At 37.7% G+C, this 23,916-nt stretch overlaps 2 pseudogenes; both read left to right on the forward strand.

The window, feature by feature from the left end:
- The first annotated feature begins 13,882 nt into the window (after nt 1-13,882).
- Nucleotides 13,883-16,132, forward strand: LOC145803928 (L-type lectin-domain containing receptor kinase IX.1 pseudogene; annotated as a pseudogene).
- Nucleotides 16,133-16,300: 168 nt separating this feature from the next.
- On the forward strand, nt 16,301-19,827 carry LOC145803929 (L-type lectin-domain containing receptor kinase IX.1 pseudogene; annotated as a pseudogene).
- Nucleotides 19,828-23,916: the final 4,089 nt, after the last annotated feature.

Here is a 23,916-nt window from a genome sequence, read left to right on the forward strand (position 1 = left end):
GAACTGTAGTGAGCCCAAATGAACCGAACGGGGGGGTTTTCCCCCCGGGACGTTCGGGACGTCTACAGCAACCTACCAGAGGTTGGTGACCAAGATGTTCATTAGCAAAACAGTGGAAGTATACATTGATGACATGGTCGTGAAGACCAAAGAACTTGAAAATCACCTTGTCGACTTAAAAGCAGTTTGTGATATCCTTAGAACATATCGGCTTCGACTCAATGCTTTGAAATGTGCATTTGGAGTTGGGTCTAGTAAGTTCCTAGGATACTTGGTTACTAGAAAGGGCATTGAGGCAAGCCCAGATCAAATCAAGGCTATCCTGGACTTGAACAGCTCGACATCGGAAAAACAAGTGCAGATGTTGACTGGAAAGGCCGTAGCCCTGAACAGATTTATAAGTAGAAGTTCAAATAAGTGTAAACCATTTTTCAGTTTGTTGAAAAAGGCCACAGATTTCTTGTGGACAGAGGAATGCGAAGTCGCCTTGGCCAATTTGAAAAAGTGCCTAACAACAGCTTCAGTTCTGTCAAATCCAATACTTGGAGAGAAACTATTCTTATACTTGGCAATTTCAGAGCACGCAGTGAGTGCAGTGGTAATCAGAGAAGAGAAGGGAGAACAAAGGGCAATATACTATATGAGTAAAACCCTCACACGTGCAGAGACCAGATACTTACCCCTGGAGAAATTGACATTAGCCTTAGTGATGACTTCCAAAAAGTTGAATCATTATTTCCAAGCCTACAAGATTGTGGTGTTGACTAAGCATCCCTTGAAGGCCCTGTTGCAACAAGGAGATCTGACAGGTAATGTAGCCAGATAGGCAGTTGTATTGGGCCAATATAACTTAGAGTTTAGGCCCAGAACGACAATCAAAGGCCGAATTTTGGCCGACTTTGTGGCCGAGTTCACACCTGGTGCCATCCTACGTCGGGCTCTGGTGAACCGCAGTTTAGGGTGTCTAGGGAAACAAGAAGAGACCCAGCTAGGAATGAAAACCCCCATAGTACAACAAAAAAAGGTAGAGAAACCAAAGCCCTGCGACATTTATATCGGCGACTCCTTCCGCTTATTTGTTGATGGAAGTTCAAACCATCAATGAGCGGGGGCAGGAGTAGTGTTAGTATCGCCAAATGGGCGGATGTTAGAACAATCTATTCGTTTGGGGTTTAAGGCCTTAAACAATGAAGCAAAATATGTGGCACTGATCACAGGGTTAAAGTTAGCACCAACAATGGAAGCCGACGAGATGGTAGTCTTCTATGACTCCCAACTTATTGTGAACCAGGCAACATGCGAGTACGTAGCCCGAGATGAAAGAATGATAGCCTATGTCAAAGAGGTTATTAGACTACTAGCTTTGTTTTAGGATTGCCGACTACAGCAGGTTAGCCAAGATGACAACAGCCATGCCGATGCCTTGGCTAAACTGACTAGTGTAATGAAATCAGGAGAGGCAAGGACAATAATGGTTGACTATTTGTTAGGCCCAAGTGTAGAACCACTAATCACAGAGTATGAAGCAATGTGTGTGGAGATAAGTCCAAGTTCGATGGATGCAATAGTGATGTTTTTTAGGGGCAGCAAGCTACTAGACGATCGCAAAAAGGCGCATAAGACCAGACTGAAGTCAGGAAGGTTTAGCTTAATAGCAGAAGGACATCTCTACAGAAGGTCTTTTACCGGTCCCCTTTTGAGGTGTGTGCATCCCTCCCAGGTTGAAGACTTCTTGTATGAAATACATGAAGGGGTATATGGAAGCCATGTTGCGGGAGATCACTTGCTCATAGGGCCATTACCTAGGAATACTGGTGGTCCTACATGTAGAAGGATGCTGAAGCCTACGTCAGAAAGTGCGAGAAGTGTTAGAGGTTTACACATTTGATACATCAACCAGCCGTAGATTTGAACCCAGTAACCAACCCTTGGCCATTTGCCCAGTGGGGCATGGACCTAGTTGGACAACTGCTCTAAGCAACTAGGCAAAGAAAGTTTCTGCTGGTAGCAATTGATTACTTCACGAAGTGGGTAGAAGTTGAACCCCTTGCAAAGATTCGAGATATTGATGTGAAGAACTTCATATGGAAGAACATTATCACCAAGTTTGGGATCCCAAAGGCAATAATAGCAGACAATGGTACACAGTTTGACAGTAAGCTAATCAAAAGTTTCTGTGCAAAGTACAAAATCAAGAACTACTACTTTACTCCAAGCTTCCCTTAATGGTCAGGCAGAAGTATCTAATAAGACTATCTTGAATGGGATAAAAAAAAGGCTGGAAGCAGCAAAGGGAAAATGGGGGAGGAGTTGCCCAATATACTGTGGGCATATTGGACTACACTGAGAAGATCAATTGGGAAGTCTCCATTTGCCATGGCTTATGGCATTGAAGCAGTTATCCCACTAGAAGTCGGCATTCCAGAGATCAGAACCCAGGGAGTGGAAAATGGTACTAATAAGGCATTTCTAGCCCGAGATCTAAACCTACTGGAGGAGAAAAGAGAGAGAGAGCAGCAATTCGGCTAGGGCTATACCAACAACAACTTGCTGGGCTTACAAAAAGAAGGTCAACCCAAGAGAGTTCAAAGTTGGGGACCTCGTGCTGAGGAAAATAGTTGGCAACAAGAAGGATCCTAGGGAGGGCAAGCTAGGCCCAAATTGGGAGGAGCCTTATAGAAACATCTCGGTCACCGGCAATGGGGCATATCGGCTTGAGGACAGTGATGGCAAAGAGTTGCCAAAACCCTGGAACACTTGCAACTTGAAGTTTTTCTATCATTAAATCTTTGTTTTTCAAAGTTTTTATTATTAACCAAAGTAATAATAAAAATTTTAGTTTGATTTTTGTGAATTTGAAATTTGTGTGATAAGACTGACTAGTCCTATGGCGATGTTTCTAAATGAAACATGACGAATAACTTAGACTTATTATATGGCAGAGTTGAATTATACTTGTATATAATAGAGTTGAACTATGTTGGCGATGTTTCCGAATGAAACATGATGAATAACGTAGACTTATTATATGGCAGAGTCAAATTATACTTGCATGTAATAAAGTTGAACTAAGTTGACGACGTTTTTGAATGAAATAAGACAAATAACTTAGAATTATTATATGACAAAGTTGAATTATACTTGCGTATAATAGAGTTGAACTAAGTTGGCGACGTTTCCGAATGAAACATGACGAATAACTTAGAGTTATTATATGGCAGAGTTAAATTATACTTACATATAATAGAGTTGAACTAAGTTGGCGACGTTTTTGAATGAAACATGACAAATAACTTAGAATTATTATATGGCAAAGTTGAATTATACTTGCATAAAATAGAGTTGAACTAAGTTGGCGATGTTTCCGAATGAAACATGATGAATAACTTAGACTTATTATATGGCAGAGTTGAATTACACTTGCATATAATAGAGTTGAACTAAGATAACGATGTTTTCGAATGAAACATGATGAATAACTTAGACTTATTATATAGCAGAGTTGAATTATACTTGCATATAATAGAGTTGAACTAAGTTGGCGATGTTTCCAAATGAAACATGATGAATAACTTAGACTTATATAGCAGAGTTGAATTATACATACATATAATAGAGTTGAACTAAGTTGGCGATGTTTCTGAATGAAACATGACGAATAACTTAGACTCATTATATGGCAGAGTTGAATTATACTTGTATATAATAGAGTTGAACTAAGTTGGATTAACCTAGACGTGCCATATCGGTAGAGTCAAGCGCAAAATGGAACTCAGTTCATTAACAGAGAAACCAAGGTTGAAATACCTCGGGAAGTCTTTGATTAAATCTGACTTCGGCGAAAGACCATAGACGCATGCTTAATGTGAGCTTAAGTGGAACATAGGTTCACATTAAGGGGCAGGGAGCAGGAATGATAAATAAACTTAAGAGCTTGAGACTTGTTGAAATTTTCAGAAAAATTTACAAGTAAAAATTGGCTTAACACTTGTTGAAATTTTGGAGAAATTTACAAGTTGGAATTAATCGAGGTAATTATGAATAAAGTATCCGAGAAACATATTACCCAAGGTGACTAACCAGGTTGTCAAAACTTGGAAAATGTGAAGTCTTAATAGAAGATAGCATATGGAGGTAAAAAAGCAATACTGAATAACACTTGTAAAAGTATTTTGATATTTTTAAAGTGTTAGCTGAGGTATACCAATGGTTAGCCGAGGCAAACAGTCAAGGTTTGTATACGAGGTATTATATCATGGAGTTATTATACAGTTAAGGTATACTTTGAATAAATACAAAAATGTTCTAAGTATGGAAGCATGAAAGGCATGAAAGAAAGCAGTAAACAAGAATAGAAGAAAAGAAGGCATACATTCAACACTTGGAAGAAAATAGAAGACTAGCATTAAGAAAAAGACAACTTGTTCAAGTACATAAACAGGCACATCGGGCTGACAAAAACAAACATTGTTCAAAACGAAGGAAAAAGTACAAAGAAGAGATTCTAAACAGACTGTTCTACATCGGCGATTAGCTGTGTTTCGGCCTGAGCAGACAGTTGGGAGAGCTTCTCGGCCTCGATCTCGACCTTGATCTCTAGAAGAGTCTTGTCAAGGCTCTTCTCGGCGTTTTCAACCTCGGCTTCAGGCGTGTTCTTAGAGACCTTATCTTCGTCGTCTTGAGTCAAGTCCACGGCTTGCTCATTCAGAGTTAGGGACTTGTTCCCAACAACTTCAGTCTTCTCAGCCTTGTCGGCCTCAACTTCTTCATCCCTCTCACCCTTATCCTCAGATTGGCTTGGAGCGGGAGGGAATGGCATAACAAGTCGGCTCTCGTCCCAGAGGAGCGAGTCGTCAGGGACAGCCAACTCCTTCAAAGCAGCCATCCAACTAAGGGTGTAACCCTTGTTGCACGCTTGTTTGACTTACTTTTTGTATTCATCACGAACGTTGGTTGCCCCTTCGGTATAGGCCTTCTCATCCGCCTCCTTTATCTCGGCCGCCTTGGTAGCAAGCGCCGCTTATAGCTTGGTCTGGGCTTGAGATTTCTTATCTTTGGCCTCTTTTGCTTCGGCCTGAGTAACCTCAGCAAAATTTTCCGTAGCCTCGGCGTGGTCTTCGACTTTCTTCAGGGCTGACTTAGTAGCCTTGGCCTAATCTAGGAGACCTCGCATACGAGCCTCGGCTTTGTTTTGTGAAGTAAGGAGTTTGGCTGCCTCCTTTGTTTTTTGGGTTAGTTCTTTCTTGAACTCATCGGTGTTGACTGCAAGCGAGTGACACTGCTAGATAGCCTGCAAGAATGCGAAGAAAATTCGTTAAGTATGAAAATAGGTGTTGAAATTAAACTAAAAGTTACAAGTGTTGGCACTTACCAAGACACAGTGCTACATCATCATCTCATAGTTTTCATATTCAGAAAGCTCGGCCATCTGATTTATGTCGGCTGGGAGCAGAACGACGGTGGAAATGGCAGCACCAACCTCCAGACTGTCGAGCGCGCTGTCCCCTGCTAGAAGAGGCCTGTCTCCAATCGTAATAGATAAAGTCCAGGGAGCATTGGCATAAAAACCAAAGAGATCAGAAGACCAGCTGAACCTTGGCTTTTTGGATTATGGTGGGTCAGATGCCTCGGCCTTGGCTGGCCTCTTGTCGGCAGCGTGAGTACTCTTTTCAGACTCGGCCAGTTTTGAGATCGATACAGTGTCCTCAGAATCAATCTGAGTCATTGTAGCCTTGGCCTTAGCCTTTTTGATTCTCCTAGGCTTTGGCTTTGGCTTGGATTAAGAGAGAGAAGAGGAAGACTGAACAGTCACTACCCTAGGGATATCGGCAATAAGGTCCTCGACGACGGCTGGTTTGCGGCCCATTTCGTCGACAGTAGTAGTAAGTGTAGCTTTGGTGCCGAAGTGAATGATGGGAAGGGTGATGGGAGGATTGGTCAGATCGTAGGCTGATGGCTCAGAATCTTGTCGTTTGTGGCTACGAGTTTGGCCTGCTGGTGCGTTTGGTAGAGCACGACGTCGGTATCAGCACTAAGATCATGGGATTAGTTGAGCTAGAGCAGAAGTGGAGGGTTGCTCTACTAGGTCTAATGAAGAGGCCTGATCTGGCCTTGGCGATGAAGCAACTGTGGGAGTTATTGCTGATGGGGGAGTCTTGCTTCGGCATGGGACATCGGGTAATGTGAACTTGTAGGTCGGGATATAATTAAGTAGCAAAAGGGCTTTGCGCTTATTAATATTCAAACCTAAAAGCCTTTTTAGATCAGGGCTGGGGAAGAAGGTCTGCTGAAAATCCTTTGCTAGCTGGGGAAGAGCTGCAAAAAGAAGTGAGAAGAAGAACATTACAAAAAACAGATATATATATATATATATATATATATATATATATATATATATATATATATATATATATATATTGACAAATCCTAGCCGAAATATGATTAAAAAGGTAACTCAGCTCTTGCTATCACCCTCTTTAAACACCGATTGGCGCAGAGGATAGAGATGAAGGTCGTTGTCAGGTGCAAATTCCTAATTGCCTGAGACGATGAAGTAATCATCTCTAGCACCCTTGTTAGAGTCTGGGAGGTTGGCTATTAATTTGTAGGCAGTGGACCTGGGCTTGAGGTAGTATATGTAGCCTTTTTCAAACTTAAGGCCACATATGGTATAGCAGAATTGGATGTCGACTAAAGTGATCCTAGCTTTTTCTCGATGTGCTAGTTCAATTATGCCATTGATGACCCGATATGAGTTTATGGCAAGTTGCATGGGGTTAAGTTTGTAATAATGAAGGATTTCACGAAAGAGAGTATCAAGGGGAAATTGAAGTCCACATTTGATAAAGGCAACCACTGAGAAGGGCATGAAATCCCCATCCGACATAATAAAGTCCTCATTCCCAACTAACCTAAGTTAGACGTCGGCTAGGATAGAAAACCGTCCCCTCAAGTGCTCAAGTTTTTCTGGGGGAATCTACTCTTCACCTAAACATACCCATTATCTCGGCTTAGAGTGTTTTGGGAGAAATGTCAGGGAGGAGAAAATGGTAGGGATTGGGAACCTCAGCTAAAACCTAAGCTGGAACTGTGGTGAGGGTTTTTTAAGATCTAGGGGGAATTTGTTTCAATTTTCCTAGAGAATGTGATTTCTATCAAATCCCAAAACCTAAAATCAAAGGCTAGAATCTGGAAGCAAGTTAAGGAAAAACAAAAAAGAACATGATTCAGAATCAAGAAAGCAACATTTTTCAAGAAACATTGAGTTGGTGTGTGCGGATGTGCAAAAGCCAAGAATCGTGGCAAAATTATTAAAGCTTCAAATTTATGAACGCTTTGTGTGTGCGGGAATCCCGAACAATGTGAATAGACACAAGGATATATTCTACAACGAAGATTTAAGAACAAAAACTGATTTGCAATGGCAACGAACAACATGTAAACAGGTAGTAGATACACAACAAATCAAAAATAAAGGACAGAGATTACAAGACAAGAAATCATGAACTTTCCAAATAAAGGCTGGAAAGAAGTTCGTTGGAGTCCAACATTGGTATTGTCTAGAGCCCGGTGGTAAAAAGCTCGGTGGAAGCGGAAGTCAGATGAATGCAGAAAGCTTGAAAGGACGATGATGGAGGTTTGAGGGAAATTTCATAGACAGAGAAAACTTTAAGAGAGATTGCAAGAATGCGAACTGAAAAGACAGAGAGAGAGAGAGAGAAAGTGTTTTTGTTAAAACGCGAAAATGAGGCAAAACAAAATTAAACACCTTGGACGACGTGCTTGTCAGGCGGCATGTGCAGATGTAACGCGACCTGATAGCGCGTGTCAGATATGAACTGATAAGGAAAGGACGCGAAGTAGAAATGGTTGAGAAAAACCGTGTGTGACAGCTCATGAGTAGATAAAACTCTTGGAGTTCTCGATTTAATGAAGCAAAAACCTTGGCTAGAGGAACAATCTCAGTTAAGATACTTAAAGAACTTGGTTCTTGGTTCTTGATCCCTAATAAAAATGGACAGTTAAGTGCTGGGTACTTGAAGCCGACGAGTAATGATTTCGGTCGATGGAAAGAAATGAATTTTTAGCCGACATAGTATTTGAACAAACGATGTAGGTTCCATCACCTCAGCATGCCGAGATAATAGAACCTAGGAGGCAGTTGTGGAGACGTATTTTGTCAAGGACAGCACGTGGCCAAGGTGACGCCGGAGTGTAAGCCGAGGTGCCACGTGGTCTGGTCTTAATGTCGAGGTGATCTCGGCTAGGCCGAGGTTGTCTGAGGAGATATCGGAATTCGAGATAAGCGGATAAGGGACATGAGTCCTAGAATAAGGGAGGATTTTAGTTTGAATAAAGATAAAATTCTTAGGGAGTTTATCCCTATCTAGCTGAGAGTCCAAGGTGAGCACTGAGCCAAAGTCTATTAAAGTTAGGCTTCTACAAGGATCAGGTTAGTATTGGTTATAAAAGCAGGGCACCCTCGTGGGTTGAAGGTATGTGTGATATACTGTAAGCAGTAAGTTCTTTCTTGTGAGTTAAGCACAATTGACTATCTTTGGGAGATAATTACTGACTTGATCGTCGGAGTGCCCCCAGGTAGACAAACCACCGCCGGATTCTTATCTTTCTGTGACTGGTTGTTCGGGCTTAATCTATTCTTCCGATACTCTCCAACTGAGTTTCCCTGTTTGATTGTGTGGTCAAAAATTAACACCCATAGAAAGTAATATAATGCTGTATATAATGAATATACTGTGTTTATCAAAACTATATAGATAACTCATAGAAGTTAAATACAATTGAGAGCTTATATAACACTACCTACAACAGTACATTCATCAAATTATGCTTCCATACGAATATGTAGTACATGATGAAATTTATAGGACTGAGATAATGAATTAAATCCATGAAAAAACTATAATAAAAAAAAAAAGAGTCAATTTGTCACAAAGAATATAACCAACTAATTTGTGTTTAGGCCAAATGGGTCCTGTTATATCATCCCTATGGTGTGAGATTATGACATTACATGAATGCAACCACTAAAATTTTGACATATGCATTTGATAATGTTTGTTATGTTTCTATGATCTCAAGTAAAAATGAATAATCTTAAAGCATGGAATACCTTCCTATTATCGATTCAGGCTATATAAGTATATCAATGTGCTTTACAAAAATGGCCGTCTACAGATTGGCCACAAATCCCTAAGTTTTTGTTCATCAAAAATAGATACAAATCACAGAATCAAATACAGATATACATACATCCTCATCCATTCATTTGCATATGAAACTAAACAACAAAGTCGAACCGTAACATTGTGGTCAGCTCCATTCCTCAACTAACAAATCAAAGGTTCAATTTGGTGCTAAATTTTTCCATAAAACATAAAAATTAAGGACTATTCAACTTAACGCTAATGCACATTGATTCATTGACTCAAACGGAAGAGTAAAATGGGCCAAAAAATGACAAACATGAAAGGAAACCAACCCATCAAACCCATGAGCCAAAACCACAAATTCAACTTAAAAAAAAAAATTTAATTTGTTAAATAATAAAAAAAAACGTATTTTGTTCAATTAGACAACAGAAGAGGACAAACCCATCAATTTAAAACTAAAATACAGGATTATGAACTTACTCGAAGAGATCACTGCCTTGATTATAGAATTTGAAGCCGATTCAACAATGTCATGGACAACTTCAATTGAAAATTCTTGGATTATTTCTATTGCAAGGTTGTTAGGGCTAGAACAAAGAAGACCTAACAAAAACGATTTCATTAGTGTTGTCTCGGAGGGAATGCATTCAATGTCTCAATTGGTGGCTCTATGAATTTGACAATCCAAAGTGGTGGCGATATGGCTGAGTGATACAGAACTGAATTTGAAGAAACAACGTGGCAAGGGTTTAAAGCTACCCACTCCATTCCTTTACCTACATATATGATCTAGGGCTAAGCCTTTTTTTTTTGAACGTGAAAAAAACATGCTTTGTCAGACATCATAGCATTGCGGGCTGGATAATCGGTTTATGGTCAGATTTAACTCAATTTAAAAGAAGGTATCCATCACCGAGGCACCCAATAGAGCTTAGTCACGTGCCACAGAAGAGGCCAAGTATCGATCAGAGTATAGCGCGTTGTCCCCAAATAGAATCGGCTAGACAAACTTAGCAAGGCCAAGTATCGATCGAAGTGCAGCATGAGGTTTTCAAGTAGAGTTTGTTGGACAAACTTGCATTCCGAGGCCAAATATCGATCAGAGTGCAGCGTGAGGTTAGCCAGACAAAGTCAGCATTCCATGCCTCCTAAGAATCGAACCTAGTACACCCCTAAGGAAAGGACTGCCTTTTCCACAAAGCCACCACCCTCGGTGGTAATCAAATTAGTGGTGTTTGACTTGTTAAAAGTTTATTATACATTTATTAATTACTTAAATAAGTCAAATGAAAATACATTTTGAACAAAAGTATATTGGTAGTTCTTACATTTTATCTCGTGTAATTTTGGTAATTATATTTTTAATTGCCTTCATTTTAACCCTGAATTTTATATTTTGTATCAAATTTGGTCCAATTGATAATGCTGTTAGTATTTTCAAATAAAATTGATCACTTAATTATTTGAGGTTAAGTCACTAAGTTGAATAAATTTATAATTTTGACTCTAAAAGCATGAAATATCTATGTTACTTTTTTTTTATCAGCAAAAAACCAATTTATTGATAAATAATGAATAAAACTATACATCAATAAAGGAGATGGATGCACACGCATCATAACAAAGTAATATGATCCCAACTAGGTTGGCACCATAAAACAAGCCCAATCATCTGCAGCATCACATCAAGTTGGTGAATAACCAACCAAAACCAGAAACCGAGAAACTCCCCTGCCATCAGCAGCAGTAGCAACAACCATACTCAAATAAACAAATTCCTGCAGCCACTAATAGCAACCATCATGACACTTCAAAAAGACACAAGGCCAACAGATAACTCAAGAAGACCAGAACAAAGATTCACACTCAACCAGGGCAGCCACCAATTCAATCCAGTAGCTTGTTGATATCAGCACCTCTGAACATTGCATTCCAACACAACAACCACCAAGACTTGCAGCCATCTTCACAGAATCACAGAAGATAGCCAACTTCCTATATAGGACCAACAGCAGAGCCCAAGCTGACACACAGATGCACACTCTAGCAGAACCAACCATAAGGCTAAGCTCAAGCATCAACTCCAGCAGATTCAACTACAGCAACAGAACAACTATAGCAATTGTATCTATCTTACTTATATGCATATTTTTCATTGAAAAATACTAATAATTGTAAGTAATTAGACTAAATTGAGACAAAATCATAAATTTAAGATCAAAATCGACTCAATTAAAATTACAAAGTCTAAAATGACACAAAAACCAAAATAAAAGGAATATTAGCATAATTTGCCCATACATTTTAAAATAAAATTTAAACAATTAACTTCTCCACTCAATAAGTATATAATGTTTTATAAAAATCAAACTCAACTTGTGTTTGAGCTATTTAAAGTTGGTTCGAGCTTGTTAGGTAAACAATTTACTCGTTAAATTTTTAAATCAGACTTATTTGCCCCCTAGAAATTCTATTTTTGTACTCGTATAAACACATAGATAAGGCTTGGCAATTTTTTTAAATCAGACTTGTGTCAACCTATATTTCAATTACATTATTAGTCAAGCAAGAACATATTAACAGAACAATTGTTAATCGAGTTGTCTAATTTAAATATACTTTGTGTATCTACAGAACATCTTGAATACATAATTAATTGGCAAATTTTCAATTATGTTGACTGACAGAATAATGACATTTTCATAGTGTACTGTTTCTTCTATGACTCCTCACCAAATCCTTGATGTCAAAAAGTTATCAACATACAGTCACGCAATGGCATCATGGGTAGGTTTCATACCAGAAGAATTAACATTTGGGTTTATTTTTTGTGACAACAAACTGTCTTTGCAAATATTATTTTTTGTCATCACAAATATTATTTTTTTTATCAGCAAAAAAGAAAATTTTATTAATGCAATTTGCAAAGATTAAGTCAATAAAAACACCAAGGTGCAGAACAACATCATGGTGAAGTTAACATAGCTCAACTAGGTTGGCACATGAACACATGCAAATCATATGCAAACACCAAGAAATGATAGCCGTTGGCAAGAAACCAACCAAATTAAACATGAACCGAGTATAAAGGAACACCACAGAGCAAACCCAATGGAAGAAATCATGCTCCCACACTGATAGTCATCACAAAGACTATTAGTGACGGCACGGTGATAAGTGGATGGTCACAAATAGTATTTTTGCTAATAATATGGATATTTTCCAATGATAGGTACATGTATTAGCGCTTTCCATATAGCAGTGAGCCCGCATGAATCTACAACCCCAAGAAAACCATACATTTGTGTGGGGTCATGGACATAGAAGTGAGATCCATAGAAATGTGTAAAAAAGAAACTACAAGCAGTTCATCCTAAGGGGTCCCAACATTAGCCAAGAAAATTTAGACAAATAATGTGAACTTAAGAAGCTGATTGTGCACTTTTGTATTAAAGTGTGTAACTATCCTATCCCAATACTGTTATGAAAGTTCACTATGTTGTTTTTGTCAGGAATTTGAGCTGATTGACAAGAGCTATCCCCACATCAATAATCCAAGAAGACACATTTAAATTAACAAAATAGGCATCTAATGTAATAGTCAAATCACATCACATTCACATTACACGTAACCATGTAAAGTGCAAGCACCAAATAACCAAAAATGGGTGAACATTAATTAAATGAAGGTCATATTTAGCATTAAAATAGGAAAAAGGGCCACAGAGTTGATGAAAATTAGAACTGAATACAGTTTTGGGAGTGAAAGGAAAGTGATGGCTGAGAACAAAGAAACCTTCACTTAGGAATCTTGTCAAACACCTGTTGTGCAACAAAAATGAATTAGTTTCAAAACATGTAAATAGGAATTGAGTGACAAATCTCAACATAGAGCAAGAAACTATAGATCAGAAATACTACAAAAATGAAGTTGTAATTGATGTACCTGATGAGATGAAATACTCAATGGTTTTCTTGTTGAAGAGAAAGTTTTCTGTGGTATTATTGTTGAAACAATAATGTTATGTTTGCTATAGCATCAAGAACAATGCTAGTCAAAATTGATATTTAAAATTTTGTTTCATTATTTTAACTTGTCATTTTTTTATTGTACACTCCAACAATCCCTCTCTATTTTAAATATATTTTATTAAAAAATGTTTTCTTATATATATTTTTTTCAATTGCTTCAATATTTTTTCTATTGATTTTATTTTATACATACACCAATATATACAAAAACCTATGAGGGAGATTCTGCATCACTTTTTTTTTACATGAATAAGTTGATGGGAAATACTATAATACATACCTACAATGGTGTGTATCATATATTTCAGTTATGACGGTTGTGATTTTTGATTATTTTTTATCAAAAAAAAAATGATTATAATAATTACATGTCATAACTAATATCACAATGAGTCATAATCACATCATAACTAGCACCACAATAAATCATAACAAAAAACTATAAACGTCCTGCAAACGTCATAATTGGGCATATGATATGCATCCCATTTTGAGATTTGTATTATAGAATTTTCCTTCTTGTTAAGGCTTAAACTTAAAAATCAAAATCATTTACGGTTGAATTTTATACGCCAATTTCAGTCTTAATATTTTTTCCAACTCACAACAGGGGTAAAAGTCTAGCTCCGGTCGTTTGTGTCTCATGTAAGGGGTAAAAGTTTAGCTCCAGTCGTTTGTGTCTCATGTTACCTTTCATTTTTTAATGGGGAAGAAACATCTTGTTTGATTGGTAATGTCAATATTGGATCGATCACAAGACTTTTACCAAAATTTAAAATTTATTGTTGTTCTAATCTTTTGAAAAGTAATCCTTAGTTAGTATTACTACCAACATGAGTGCTAGCTAGTCCCATAAACAGTAGGACACATTATTTTGATCAAAATTAGAAGCTCCATTGCTCTCCTTCAATGACTATCTTCTTCTTCATCATCTTCTTCTTTCTACTACTAGTCCTTTATTGTGATGCTACTCAGCTCTCTTTCAGCTTCACTAGCTTTAATCCGAATATTCACAACAAAGAATTTGATGGAGATGCTTCAGCTTCCAACAAAGTCATCCAACCAACCTTAAACCAAAATGACAAAACCATGACAAGTAGTCCAGGCCAGGTACTTCAAACCAATGCAGCTTTGGGACAAACCCTCAGGAGGAGCACTTGCAGACTTCAATACCCATTTCTCCTTTGTCATTGATTCACAAAATAAAACCTCATATGCTAATGGAATAACATTTTTCCTTGCATTGGTTGGTTCCCCAATTCCATTTCAAGAAGGCAGCGGTATAGGACTTGTTAGCCGTGAACAAGTATTCAACCCAGCGTTCAACTCATCGTCCAATCCATTTGTGGCAGTGGAGTTTGACACATATCACAACCCGGAATATGATCCACTCTCAGATCATGTAGGTATCGACATCAACTTCATTAAATCTGTAAAAAATGTGACATGGTTGAGTCGAATCCCCTCTGGGAAAATGAACGAGGCATGGATTAGTTACAATTCTAGTTTGAAAAAATTGAGTGTTGCATTCACCGGTTATCTTGATGAAACACCACTATCCTGCAAGAGCTTTATCATATAGTTGATCTAAGCAAGTATTTGCCAGAGTGGGTTACTTTCGGCTTCACTGCAGTGACAGGAGTGTTAGCTGAGATACATACTGTTCACACTTGGAATTTTACTTCTAATATACAAATCACTCCAAATTTGTTGAATCCAATTGGTTTGGAGCCAGCGTTTGCCAACTAGGATGGAAACAGAACAAACAAAAGAGGGGTACTAGCTAGATCTATTGTAGGTGTTTGTGTTCTAATTTGTGGGTTGTGCTTGCTTTGGTTTAGCTTCAAGAAGTGGAAACACAACAAGATTAAAAGAAAAGATGATCATGATTTCAATGTTTTGTATGAGTTTGAAGGCAAAACAGGACCTACGAAGTTTTCATACAAAGAATTGGTCATTGCAACAAGAAACTTTGTGGAGGGAGAAAAGCTTGGACAGGGTGGATTTGGCGGCGTTTATAGAGGTTTCTTAAGAGACTTAATGCTTATGTTGCTATCAAGAGGGTATCAAAGGGGTCTAAACAAGGGATTAAAGAGTATGCATTAGAAGTGAAGATCATCAACTGGCTAAGGCATAGAAATTTGGTACAACTTCTTGGTTGGTACCATGAAGAAAAAGAACTCCTACTTGTGTACGAGTTCATGCCCAATGGCAACTTGGATTCTCATCTCTTCAAAGGCAACACCTTCTTGACATGGCTAACAAGGTACAATATTGCTAAAGGTTTGGCCACGGCATTGTTGTACTTACGCGAAGAATGGGAACAGTGCGTGCTGTATAGAGATATTAAATCGAGCAACATTATGTTGGATTCAAATTTTAATGCAAAACTTGGAGATTTCGGGTTAGCTAGGATTGTTGACCATGGAAAAGAGTCAAAAACCACGGTCCTAGCTAGAACAATGGGCTATATGGCTCCTGAGTGTGTCATGACAGGCAAGGCTAGCAAAGAATCAGATGTTTACAGTTTTGGTATTGTTTATTTGGAAATTGCTTGTGGAAGAAAGCCCATTGACCTCATAGCTAAAAATGGTCATGAGATACTGGTAGAGTGGGTTTGGGAGCTCTATGGAAGAGGAAACCTTCTTGGAGCAACATATGTGAAATTGGAAGATTTTAACGAGGAACAAATAGAATGCTTGATAATTGTTAGGCTTTGGTGTGCTCACCCAGATTACAATCTCAGGCCTTTAATAAAGCAAGCAATTCAAGTTCTTAACTTGGAAGCTCCATTGCCTAGCCTCCCACCAAAAATGCCTGTGCCAACTTATTCAGCTCTTGAGAGGATTGGGATAGAATCCTCTAGCCCTAGTTACCATATCATCTCCTCCAAGCACACTACAACCCCAATAGTTTTGTCGTCGTAGACATAAGCACCACTTTCATAAGCTAAGGGGTCCTCTGTACTTGATCCTTATTCCCTTTGTGCCTAATACACTCCAAATTCCCAATTATACGACGTGGTGGGAATCTTTAACACCCATGAGTCTTGAGGTATGATCGTGCAACTAAGAGTGCATTAGGTAAAGGAGAACATGAATTTAGGTAGAGAGGGTCTGCTTTCATTCAAGGTTCAAGATGGTCATGATGACTTGGGTGTTTTAGGTTTTCAATGTTTCTTCTACTGTATTCAACAATAAAATACTCTGGCAGCTACCTTATCTGCATCACTTTTGTAGACATGAATAATAATGGTATGGTGAGCAAATTTGAATTTGATTTCAAAAAGTTCTAGGACAATATATTTTACTGTGTTTGAGCCAACTATAAGTTATCAATTCCAGCAGTAAGGTTTTATATTAGTAGGGTATACACTCTAAAAAAAACCTGTAATTGATATACCTGATGAGAAGAGAGTATAAGGCCCAAAAAAAGAGAAGTCAGTGGTTTCCTTGTTGAAGAGATAGAGTCTTTAGTGGTATTATTGTTGAAGCAATAATGTTACGTTTGTTAGAGCATCTTCAATGGCCTCCTATTCCCATTTTTTCTCTACTTTAAAAGTCAAAACACAAAAAATTCGTCTCCAACAATCTACTTACTCTTCATAAAATAAAAATAAAAAAGCCCTCCCTATTCAACTCTCAATTAAAAGAATTGTACTTTTACCTCCCTACATTAAGGAGGGTTTAATTACTCTCTATAATTAAAGGATTTTTTTCCCCTCTCATATCTGATATTTTCGTCAAATGGTGGAAAATGGAGAATAAAGTAGGGAAAAATATTTTTAATAAAAAATAATAAAGAAAAAATACTTAGGCATACGCAGAAAAAAAATAAAGAGCATTATGGAGATGATAGTTGAAAATGTCATTCATTTTCCAAAATAAAAAAAGACATATTTTAGCTAAATTTGAGAAAAATATAAGGAGTATCGTGAAAGATGGTCTAAGTGGTCATAGTGACTATCGCCGAAGAGAGAGAAAAAGTAATTTTGAATGTGAAAGGAATTTGAACTGAAATAGAATGATAATGGACGGGACTTGGTTTTTTTTTTTTTTTTTTTTTTTTTTTTTTTTTTTTTTTTTTTTTTTAAAGAAAAACATCTTCAATCCTTACTCATTTAAAGGTTTACTATTTTTCTGTACGAGATTGCTAGCATTGGAAGCCTAACACATATATTGGGTTTTGAAGTATGGATGCTCCAAAGGCATTTATTTGGTTCAACTTATTGTAAGTTTTAATAATAAGAATAGAAATTAAAAGTATCTCTCTCTTAATTTTTACATAATTAGTTTTTTTAAAACTTGTTTTAGTTATTTTTGTATGATAAAAAGATTATTATTATTACTTTTATCAACAAAGATAAAAAGAGCTTTATTGTTAAAAAGATGGTAAGTGTAACATTATGGTCGAAAACAATACCCAAAGACTATTCAACAAATCACAAGACTTTTGAACAATTAATTGATAAGTAATTGAATAAGTCTATTTAATTTACATTTCTAACATCATATAGACCTCCAAAATCATCAAAGATTTTCCTTACAACCAACCACGGCTGGATTGCCTGTTGGCTCAATTGTTTTGGTTGGTGGGTTCGCATTGCTTGGCTTTGTCTTGTGGAAGAAAAGAAAAGCACAAGAAGAAGATGAGGAGTTCGCCCTTGATATGTCCATGGACAATGAGTTTGAGGCAGGTACTGGGCCGAAAAAGTTTTCGTATGGTGAATTATTTTGTGCAACAAATAACTTCACGGAGGAACAAAAGCTTGGAGAGGGAGGATTTGATAGGGCTTGCAGAGGTTTTTTCAGGGAATCCAATTCCTATGTTGCTGTGAAGAGGATATCAAAGGGATCAAAACAGGGAAGAAAGGAGTACACATCAGACGTGAAGATCCTTAGTTAGTAGAGGCATAGAAATTTGGTGCAACTACTTGGTTGGTGTCATAACAAAAGAGAACTCCTACTTGTTTATGAGTTCATGGAAAATTGAAGCTTAGATTACCATCTCTTCAAAGAAAAAAGCTTGTTGGCATGGGCAATAAGGAACAAAATTGCTCAAGGTTTGGCTTCGACATTATTTTATCTACAGGAAGAATGTGAGCAGTGTGTGGTGCACAGGGATGTAAAACCAAGCAATGTCTTGTTGGATTCAAATTTCAATGCGAAACTCGGGTGAAAAATGTAGAAATTCCCTAGATATTGATTTGTGATTATGTATCAATTTTAAGCAGTAAATAGCAATCCCAATCAAACAATCAAAGAAATCAACACAACGATTTAACGTGAAAAAACCACAATTGGAGTGCCTCCAATTGTAATAAAAAAAAACCACGAGTAAAAGCCATAAAACAATCCACTAAGAAGACATAAATGAGTTACACAAGTGTACTCTTAATTACCTAGCGAATCTACGCCGAAATCGAACCGACCCCTATGTGCCTCTTCCAGCCCCATCTTCACCTCGGAATTGTCTTGTACAACATTGAATCCACAACACCAATGTTGAATCCATGACAATGAGCCACTCCAGAATCCACCAAAGCTTTAGGCTCAAATTCCATGAAATCTACCGAAGAACAACTCTCTTTTTTGTATTGAATGAAACAAACAATCTTTTGATGTATACTTCTCAAGCCATGAGTTAAACTCAAACAAACATCAACAAAACTAGTAAAGAAGCTCCAGATATAAACCCTAATATCCAAGAAGAAGATTTGGAAGACCTAACCTTAAAAATGGATGAAACCACATATTTATAGAAAACTGATCCGCGATCTACGCTCGAGCGTAGGAATGGCCGCTCGAGCGAACTGACGCTCGAGCACAAGAAGTTCCACTCGAGCACAAAAACACAACTTCTAGTATTTTTGCACAGTTCAAACTTTTGGAACCATAGATTCTCCACTCGAGCGCACAAAAAGCCGCTCGAGCAGACAAACAACTTCGATTGCATTTTTTTTTTTACTTCAGGGCACTGCCCCTTAACCCCACCTGGGTGCTGCCTCGGACCCACCAAGGAGCATTGCCCCTAGACCCCTACGAGCTGACCGGGCAACTCGATTCCCAACATAGTCAGCGAAGTGGCAAACACGAAAGAATTAACTTTTGAAACATCTCTACAAGGCGCAATTTAGGTTGGATTCGCATCTAAAACTCAAAGTCTCACTAAAATAAAAGATCGAATACAATTACAGCTGAAAGGAGTTTTGTCAAACGGGATTGCCAAGAATAAAAACCTAACATCAGGGATTTTGGGTTAGCCAGACTTGTCAACCACAGAAAACAGTTACAAACAACAGTTTTGGCAGGGACTATGGGTTACATTGCACCGGAATGTCTCGTGATAGGCAAAGCCAGCAAGGAATCAGATGTTTATAGTTTTGGAGTTGTGTTATTGGAAATAGCTTGTGGAAGAAAACTCATTGATCTGAAGGTTCCAGAAAGTCAGATGAGAATGGTGGAGTGGGTTTGGGACCTTTATGGTATCGGTAGGCTTCTTGAAGCGGCGGTGGATCCAAAGATATGCCCAGATTTTTTTCAAGAATAAATGGAATGCTTGATGATTGTTGGGCTTTGGTGTACTCATCCGGATCACAATCTCCAACCTTCAATTAAAGAAGCAATCCATATGCTTAATTTTGAAGCACCATTGCCCATTCTCCCAACAAAAATGCATGTGGCAACGTATTTTGCTCCTCCGACGAATACTTCACCATTGGTTTTGTCATGACCCGAACCCGCCCCTATGGGTTAAGGACATAACCGGCCGGTAATCCTAAGATTACCTACGGCCTCAAACCAAAACAGACATAACTCATCAGAGTAAAGGGGCCAAACGGAAGCAAAATTTTAAAACTTTGTCTATAGAGTCGTGCTTATATGCACATCAAAACAAACCATACTCATATACGTTAATAACTCACACCAAAGTACAGTGCCATAAAATTCTTTACAGACAGGATCATCCAAACTAAGTCAGCCCATAACAGGCTATATACAAATATACACAAAGCCCTTGCCAACGTGACAAAATACAATATATAACAAAATGGCAAGGCTGGGTCTCATGCGTGAGACACAGGGGCTGACTCTCCAAAACCCTTGTTATTCTTGACGGACTTCACTGGGGCTGGGTTTGCACCTCCCTTGGCTCATCTACAAACACACGAATGAGCGTGAGCGATAGCCCAGTGAATAATATCAAATACAGAAGTTGCATAAACAATATGTAGAACAACATGCTCCAAACGGCCTTGGGCCCAATTCATATTTCCATTCATGTCAAAACGGCCTTCGGCCCATTTATTTCTGTCAAAACAGCCTTCGGCCCATACATTTCTGTCAAAACGGCCTTTGGCCCATACATTTCTGTCAAAACGGCCTTCGACCCATACATTCATGTCAAAACGGCCTTCGGCCCACATTCATGTCAAAACGGCCTTCGGCCCACTCATTTATGTCAAAACGGCCTTCGGCCCACTCATTCGTGTCAAAACGGCCTTCGGCCCACTCATTTATGTCAAAATGGCCTTCGGCCCACTCATTCATGTCAAAATGGCCTTCGGCCCACACATTTCTGTCAAAACGACCTTCGGTCCGTTCATTTGTATCATGTTAGACTTGTGTCCACAATCCCAATTAGCAACTCATAAAACTTATAAGGGAACAAACAATTGGACATTGACAAGCTTTCAAATATCAATATTACTCACAGTGATCGGCTTGTGGATTTGCCCTGGAGCTTGACCCTACACATTTCATGAACACAAAAGGGTCACTAACAGTTCAATCCGTTCTTTAATTCACATATTCCTTTTTAGGCTTTACTTTTATCTTTTTAACTCATTTATAATGCTTAACATATGCCTAAGAGTGTTTACAAGTGAAAGAGAACGGAAAATGAAACACAGAACAAACATACAAAATTTCAGAAAGCAGGGTCCTCGCTCGAGCGTGGGATTACCCGCTCGAGCGGACCAAAGAGGCCTGCAAAAGTATTGGTTACCTCAAAATTACGCTCGAGCGTGAGTTAGGGCGCTTGAGCGAAATGCCTGTCTACAAAAGCTCCCCGCTCGAGCGTGAAATATCCCGCTTGAGCGAACATCCAACTCTGCAAAAAGTGCTGGGAGCATGAAATTTATGCTCGAGCGACGGTTTCCCCGCTCGAGCGGACACCAAAATTCTGGAAATTCCAGATTGTGTTCTTGAGCTCCCTTCAAACATTGCAACCACATTTCTTGCATAACATGGCTCCAACTTCACCTATATTTGTATTAACATGATATAAATACCAAAACACATCACCATAGAGCTCAATTTCATGAATTAACCACATGCATGTCCCAAATTGGCACTAAACTCAACTCCAACATAACAATTTCATACATTCAAGCTCATATATTCATAAATTGTACATGCATGTGATGAATTAGCCACATTCTCAACTTAGACAACACAAATGGTGAGCAAAACATGAGTTTCAACCAAAACTCTACATGAATCATGTATTTCAAGCTTATATATGCTATTTCAAAACAATTTCTTACATGCATGCATATATCAAGCTTTAATTCCAACAAAACCAACTTAACTCATGCTCTTGGTCACAAACAACCCTTGAACACACAAGATCACACATTAATTTCATGAATTCAAGAATCAATACTTACCTATAAGCCCAATCTATGGCTAATTCTTGAACTAGACTCCAAATCTCCAAGCTTGAGTCACAAATTACACAATTCTCTCCCTCTCTCTCTTTAACAGTCGGCTCTCTCTTTTTTTCTCAAAGTTTGATCAGCCAAAATGAATACATAGGAGAGAATGGGAAGTGTAGTACCCTTACCCATCAATTTCCACTAACTCATAATAATAATAATAAATAATTGGGCACCAATTTACCAATTTAATCTGGTCTGAATCAATTTTTCAATTAAATTTCACCGTAGGCTCTAAAAATTATGCCAATCACAATGGCATAATCGATTCCGGGTTCTGTGGCCGATAAGGCCCTCAATTTAATTTCCAAAGCAGATTATTCAAACAGATATTCCTACGGTGAACAGATAAAATTTCAAAATCACATATATTCGCATAATGGCACACAAAATCATATCAAAACATATAATCACATTCGTATTTGGGACCAATTAGCATAATACAGAACAGGGGTGTCACAGGTTTCATACCTAACTTACAAATTTTGGAAACAACAGTCTCGACCATAGGCTAATGTTACCGAGGAACCATTTGTGGCTATGATTACAGATATTTTTATGGTTCAATCTGTGGAAGGGTGGTGGCCAGACTTTGGTGCCAATAGGCATGTCTGCTATAATAAAGATTGGTTCAAAGATTTTACTCCTTTTAATAAGGAGATGATTGTTATGCTTGGTGACTCCAATTTAACCAAGGTGCTCGGGTGTGGGGATGTTGAGCTAAAATTTACCTCTAGACGTGTGCTTGTTTAAAAGATGTGTTGTACACACCGTCCATGAGGAAAAATTTGATGTTGAGTTATTTGCTCAACAAAACTGGTTTCAAGCAAACTATTGAATCTGACCAATATGTAATAACTAAAAAAGGCATATTTGTGGGAAAATGATATGCATGTGATGGACTATTTAAATTAAATGTTAAGAATAAGAAAGCATATGCTTCTGTTTACATGTTGTCTTCTATGATTTTTTGGCATGCTCATCTGTGTCATATTAATAGCCGATATGTAGGAGTCATTAGTAGTTTAGGATTAATTTCCAGAGTAACAAATAATTTTGAGAAATGTGAAGTTTGCAGTCAAGCAAAAATAACTAAAAGGCCTCATAAAAGTGTGGTGAGAAATACTGAATTGTTAAGATTAATTCACACTGACTTATGTGAATTTGAAGAAATTTTAACACGTGGTGGGAATAGATATTTTATCACTTTTATTGATGATTTTTCAAAATACACTTATGTATACTTGTTGAAAAATAAAAGTGATGCTTTTGAAAAATTTAAAGAATTCATTTTTGAAGTTAAAAATCAATTGGGTAAAAAGATTAAAAGATATAGAAGTGATAGAGGCCGGAATTATGAATCTTTTGGATTCATCTCGTTTGCTCAGTCTTTAGGAATAATCCATGAAACTACTCCACTATATTCATCTGCATCTAATGGTGTAGCAGAAAGGAAAAATAGAACTTTAACTGATTTAACAAATGCTATGCTAATTGAAGCATATGTTCCTTCAAATTTGTGGGGAGAAATAATTTTAACTGCATGTTATGTTATGAATAGAGTGCCACATAAAAAAACAAAAGTTACACATTTTGAGTTGTGGAAAGGGCATAAGCCAAATTTTATATATTTGAGGGTTTAGGGTTGTCTAGCTTTTGTTGGACTTGTAGACCCTAAAATACCTAAATTAGGTGTGAAAGCTGCAACTTGTGCTTTTCTTGGATATGCAACAAATAGTACAACATATAGATTTTTTGATATTGAAAAAATAATAATTTTTGAATTAGGTGACGCAATTTTTCAAGAAGAAAATTTTTCTTTTAAATCTAAAAATGGTGGGGTTCAAAATTATCAAGAAAATATTTTATCTGAAACCAGTTCCTCTATTCCTCTTTTACAAAACCAAGACACTGTAGTTTTTAAACTTAGACGGAGTAAAGAGCCAGATTATAAAAAGATTTTGGCTCTGATTATCATGCTTTTAATGTGGA

This window comes from Camellia sinensis, chromosome 12, assembly GCF_055761805.1.
Source record: "Camellia sinensis isolate YWXY chromosome 12, ASM5576180v1, whole genome shotgun sequence".
Lineage (NCBI taxonomy): Eukaryota > Viridiplantae > Streptophyta > Magnoliopsida > Ericales > Theaceae > Camellia > Camellia sinensis.